The following is a 6829-nucleotide window of genomic DNA, read 5'->3' as shown; positions in this document are numbered from 1 at the left end:
GGAAAAAGTCAGTTTTAACAGGAAGAAACCTGCAGCAGGACCAGTGTCAGGGTGGAGCAGCCATCTGCTGTGTCCTGTGGAAAGGAGCCAGAGTTCATGAATTACTAATGATTACATACAGTACTGGTGTATAAACACACGGGGAGTAAAAAATAGATGAGTAAAGAAGACATCCTCATTGCATCAAGAAAAGTACCTTAGCAGGCTAAACCTATTGCAGCGTAACTTAGTGATGGTTCTGGGTCACCTGATCTAGCCTTTACTATATACTTTATCAAAAAGGAAAGTTTTAAGTTTAATCTTAAAAGTAGACGGCATGTTTGTCATTTCCAAAGAAGAGGGACCTGATAGCTGAAGTTAGTGCAGCCTAGAAGCATGCATAAATGCATGGACAAGCTTTTCAGCATCAATTTGAGACAGGCTGTTTCTAAATATTAGAGATATTGTGCAAATGAATACGGGGAGTTCTTCATATTTGTGTAATGTAGAAGCCGTAAGAAGATCATTATGTACAACATTCACTAGTACTGTTTCTGTGCTATGATGTATTTTAAATCCTGATTAAAATGCTTCATATAAACTATTCCTTTGGAAATGATCAGTTAAAAGCAGTGTTGGGACTAACGCGTTATTAAGTAACGCGTTACAGTAACTACGTTATTATTGTGGTAACGAGCACGGTAACTAGTTATTATGCCAAAATCAGGAACGCGTTAGTCGTTACTGGGATTTAGATAGGGTCGTTACTCGTTACTTCGTGTGGTGGCTATCGCGGAGCTTCCACAGATTCTGTAACATTAGCAAGTGGTGGAGGCAGCAGGTGGATGAGGGAAAGGGGAGGCAGGAGGAAAAGAGACCCGAGGCGGCCGCCGGTCCGAGTGTGAACTGAACTTCAGGTAAGAAGTTATGACCTGCAGTCTATCTGGGTCAGATATAAACCAGGTTTAGGTGGAGTTATTTTTCGTTATTCTGACTTTTTCCGTACTGTGTACTAGCTAGCATGACGGAGTTTCTATACAGCTGGGTGGATGCTATGAAGTTAATGTTGAACTTTATTTTGTTCATAAGTTATTAGAGTTGCCAATCGTCCCGTCTGGTATTCAGAGAAAATATTACGCGTTTCTTATTGAGGTGAAAAGGAACAGTTTGTCCCGTAATTCAGCTACAATGAAAAAGGCACAAAGCTGGAGTTATTCTGTGTCTTTGCTGCACAGCTGCCTCTTCTTCTTTCATTCTCTCCCCTCCCTCTCCCGTTTCTACTTCAATCATGAAACTGATCAATGATCAGCTGATCGGCTCTCTTGTTTGTTTATCGCCCACTTTGCGCCAGAAAGAGGAAACCAGCCGATGTCGCGTTAAACAACAGCAGCACGTTTAAGCTTGATCAGCTGTTGTTAGAATTTATTTAATATTAATTTCTAGTATCAGCTGATGTTTGCTGGAGCCACAGCTGCAAAAAAGCTGCTGGTCATGATGTCGGTTTGAATATGTGGTGAGAGGGAAACATGAAAATGAAACCAGGAGATGTCCTTACTGAATCATCAGAGCTGAACAGGTGATGGAGAAACAGGTTTACCTTTTAGGTGACATGAATGAGTTAAAGTTATGAACTGTTTCTGAGAGACAGATAACACCAGGATCCTTTTTAGGTAGCTGACAGCTGGTAACTATGCAGGTCCGGATCTAGCAAAGTTTTGCCAGGGGGGCCAGGTAGGGCATTGACAGGGAGAGGTGGGCACAAAGAAATACTTTTCTTTCTTATTCTCATTTAAAATGTCTAGATTTTAAAAAATAATTATCTGAATCTTACAACAAAGGATTGATAGATTGATGCATATATACCATCAAAACAGTGAACATCACTGTCACAACAGCGTTTGTTTTCATTCAAAGACTTTATGATTTTTCCTATAATGGTGGGCCGTCTCTAGTCAAAATGCCCGGGAAGATTTTTTGTCCCCATCCAGCCCTGTATGCAGCTCATCTGCAGTCTGGTGTTACCTACATCTTCCTATTCAGAAGGCAGAATTTCCGAGTTCTGAGTACAATCAAAGCACCACGACTGCAGTTTTGGTGTTGGATGTAAAAGGCGCACATGACACTGTGACGTAGGCTAGAATCATGGTAGCAGTCAATGACGGTCCGGGCGTGGGATTTCTCTCGTGGAAATATGTATTATCTTTTCCTTTCTATTGGTAGGTGGCACAGTGCACTTGTGGCAAGTAAGCAAGCTAGAAGACTGGCAAAGTTATGGAAGCAACACATGAACAAGAGAATTCTGAGTAAAACCAAAGTTACTTTCCATAGTAACTAGTTACTTTGAAAGTAACGAGTAACTTGAAGTAACTGAGTTACTTTTGATAGAAGTAACTAGTAATGTAACTAAGTTACTATTTTAAAGTAACTTACCCAACACTGGTTAAAAGTCACAGTGATGGTCTAGAGGAAGACATTAAGTTAACTCAGAAAGATCAATTGGACAGAAAGCGTCTAAATAAAGAGTCCAATATCAGTAATTTTGAAAGTTGCTGTACTTAATGGCACATCCTTTTTCTTAAAAATTTAATTTTTAATCAAAACATTTATTGAAGTCGTTTTCCAGGCCAAATGAAGATCTTTTAAATAAGTACAGTCCTGTCACAACAACAAGAAACGCACGGTTGTGAGTTGTGCCATGGAGTCAAGGACTTCTGATTTGAGGCTTTCTTTTTAGCGAAGCCACAGTATTCAGAAACATACATACTGAGAATGTAACACTATGAATGATATGATGATCTCTGTGGAAGCAGAATTTATGTATTGAACATGATAATGAATGAATCACCTCCTTAAACTTAGAAAAAGCACTTTCAGAAAGAAACATCAGACAAAAGACAATTTTCAGAAAATATTGCGAAGTTGCACGATCATTTAAATTTTGAGAGAAGTAAATTAAGTCTAATAAAAAATAACATTTATGTCGAGACTTTCATTTTCACCATCTATATGTGTGTTAAAATCATCCAATTTCCAATCCAATTTTATTTATAAAGCACTTTAAAATACCCAGCACAGGAACAAAGTGCTGTACAGAAAATAAATTAAACAATAGAATAACAGAAAACAGCAAAATAAATAAATAAAACACATAAAACATAAAATTAAAACAGCCCTATATTAAAACAAAAACAAGATAAAACAGCATCGAATCACCTAAAAACAACTAAAATAAAAAATAAAAAACCAACATCTCACATGGTGTCAAAGGCCAGGGTAAAGAGGTGGGTTTTCAAGAGTGACTTAAAAACAGATAAAGAACTGTATAAACTGTATAAATCATGTATAATAATGATTTTATCAAAACGGAGCACTAACTCAGATAAAAAAAAAAAAAAAGGTCTGAGAAATCAGATAGAAACTATGAGGTGAATGATAGATAACAAATAAAGCTGTTTTTTTTAGTTTTCCGGGTCTTTGGTTGATTAATAACAGGGAGTGAAAGATTGCAGCCACTCCTCCTCCTTAGCCTTAGCTTTGAGGATTCTGACAGTCAGTATGACTCATTTAAGCTAACGTATTCATCCTACATCCTCTGCTTCCTGGTTCCCTTTGACTATGAAGCCCACATCATGTTTTGGACACCCAGCATTTTAAGGAGAACATGTAGCTATTAGCTAACCATGTCACTCCTGGCATGAGGCTCAATATTAATTTTAGTGACCTCCGATTGATGCAAATGGGTGTCATTACTTTCATTGTGATTTGCAATCTCACTGAATATATGCTTACTTTTAGACAGCAGTATCAAATTGTCTCCAGTGTTGTCTGCTCTGGCCCTGGGATACAATTAACTATGGTTACTGGAGTCTCTAGCTTCACATTTCTAAAAGTGCTTTGACTGCTCAAATGGAGCAGAAAAGTCAATATAAGTATGAGTTCAGTTACTAGAATTGCTGTTTTGCAATTTTTCCAGTATTGTGATTTACTGTCTGTCCTGTCTCTTATATAGAGATCTGCCAGCAGAGATTATTGTCACCAGTTCAGTATCCAAAATAAAATATGATCACAGTCTCCCTTATTTCAAGGCTGTGAAAAAGTGTTTTTGCGTAATATTACAATGCAACAATTTTGACCTCTTGGTCAAAATTGCAAATTTCTTCATCATTTTATCCTGTTTTACATTTCTGGAAAATGTTGCCATTGTCATTAATTTAGGAATTCTTGAGTTATGGTCAAAAAGACAAGGTCACAGGTCCTTACATGCAAAGCTGTTTTCACATATGCACTGCACATTCCCGGGCAGAGTTACCCATAGGAATCCAAATGTGTGACTCACTTAGTTCAGCCAGTAAATGGATTTTAACCTGCCAACTCTCTAGCATAAAGACTGTGTGATATCAAATTAAGTCCATGTGTGAACAAAGCAGGTCATTGTCTTGTAAACTTACAGTAAGCGTATGGGTGTCATGTATTCTACCTCCTGCATGTGCTGCTCAACTATTCAGCTTAAATTAGATGAAATACTTCCAGTAGTGAAAATGCATCTGAAGCAACGTGAGTGTCTTTTTCTGCGCCAAATGTCATAACATTAACAACTTGAAAACAAGTAAAAACAGCCTGGGTGAATGTGATCATATTTAAAGAATTTCTATCCAACAGATATTTGTTCAACTTGAAAACATACGAAAAAACCATCGAACAAGGTATACAAGAAAATTAATATTCAAATTTCATAAATACATGGCATTCACATTGAGTTTGTTTTATTTGTCCAGGAAGTGAAACTCTTAATAAGATTAATAACCTTATTGTAGGATCCTTCTGGGGCCAAGATATTAGCGGTGCAACAATACTCGTATCGATATTGAACCGTTCGATACAGTGCTTTCGGTTCGGTACGCATATGTATCGAACAATACAACATTTTTTATTTATTTTATCAACTTTTCTTCTGACGATGCTGTCTGTGTTGAGCGCTCAGTGGATCTGCGTTTGACTGCTCCGCCTAGGCTGCACTGTGCAGATCCACTGAGTGCAGCGCAAGCTAGCAAGACAGAAGCTAAGCTCGGTGCAACATGGCAACTGCCTCAACGCTACTCGAAATTGAACCTTCCCCACCCTCATTCAGATCTGGCGTTTGGAATTATTTTGGTTATCGTGTGAAGCATGACCCTGATGGACAAAAGTAAAACAGTATGTCGGATGTGCCACGCAATGCTCAATTACATTGGTGGGAACTAGTGCGTTAGCGCAGTTTGCTCGTTAACGTGTTGACACTGTCCAGCCCCACGCACGGGGCGATCCGCGGTAACTCGTTAACGGAGATTTGCCGCTTTATGGCGTTAATCTCATTTTAATGAGATTAACGCTCATTAATCTCTCGTTAATCTCATTTTAATGAGATTAACGAGATTAATGAGATTAATCTCATTAATCTCATTTTAATGAGATTAACGCTGACAGCACTAGTGGGAACACAATGAATATGACTGCACATTTACGCTGACATCATCCTAGTGCAAAGACAAGTGGAAGCAGACAAAAACAACAAGCACGCATGCTACAAACTTTACCCGAGTCATTTAGACAGCCGTTAGCACATGATTCTCCTTATGGGGACCTGATATGTTTAATATGCTGCTGAGAATATAGCCCAGAAGAAGCGTATAATATAGCTTTTATTTTGGAAAGAGCCATTTCTCTGTAATAAACTCTCTTTTCCAAAGATGAGTGATTTCTCGATCAGATAGATTTATTTTAATTATTTTGTTGTTTCAGCAACATTACATTTAAAAACTGTACTTCTGAGTTAAAATATATATTTATAATTTTAATAAATGACAAATTAAAAAGGCATGAACATTTTTTTGTATCGAAAAAATATCAAACCATGACACCAAAGTATCGAACCGAACCGAACCGTGAATTTTGTGTATCGTTGCACCCCTACAAGATAGATATATTCCAAGTTGGCAATACCCATTCATTTGTTTTTTTATTTAAAAAAAAGAAGAAAGCACTCCTGAATAAAGCCCAGACAAACACATATGGAACATGTAAACTCCGCATAGAAGGACCCTGCCTGAGTTTGAACAAGAATCCATGTACTGTGAGACACCAGAGCTAACCAAATTCACCAATCCAAAATCAGTTTGGAAATAGTAACATAATATATCCTGTTCTCATGATGCATCCCCTTGGGATCTTTCCTGGAACGCTGCTTGCCTTTTAAATCTCTGCTTCTTTTAAATTTCAAATGTCTTGTTTGCAATCCAGGCCAAAAAGTAGTCCTCAACCCTTGATAATATCATAAACAGATTTCTTTAGACTTCAGAGGAATCCTTTCTCAAACTGAGAGGCCTCAGAGATAATCCTTTACACTTTGAAAACGTATGTTGTGCATTCTTTTGCAAGGTGACATTCTGTAAATTATCATTTAATTTCCAGTTATTTGGTTCTCTATCTGCCAATTAGTTGACAATGAGGAAAAGAGAGAGGGCATTATGAGGTAAGGGCACCTCAGGAGTCCTGGGCCCTCGGGACTCTCTCATTTATCAGCAGCTTTGTTTGTGCTTTCAAAACATTCCCTCAGCAATTATTCCCTTAGCATTTCAATATGAACAAAAAGAAAGGAAAACAACGAATAATTACGACAGACATACTTCAAAAGGGATGGGAAAAGGAGAAAGGAATAAAAGTGTCAACAGAACAACAAATAACAGAATAACAGGGGGGCAGTTTGAGCTGTGGAGGATGGGAGGGCCACATTGTTGATCAGATGTTTTGTATGCACCATGTACTTACTCAGAATCTTGCTGACTGATGTTCTCATGGTTTATCTGTGAAAAAC

The sequence above is a fragment of the Neolamprologus multifasciatus genome, chromosome 23, assembly GCF_963576455.1.
Source record: "Neolamprologus multifasciatus chromosome 23, fNeoMul1.2, whole genome shotgun sequence".
In the NCBI taxonomy this organism is placed as follows: domain Eukaryota; kingdom Metazoa; phylum Chordata; class Actinopteri; order Cichliformes; family Cichlidae; genus Neolamprologus; species Neolamprologus multifasciatus.
The sequence above is the reverse complement of the archived record's forward strand: the minus strand, read 5'-3'. Positions refer to the sequence as shown.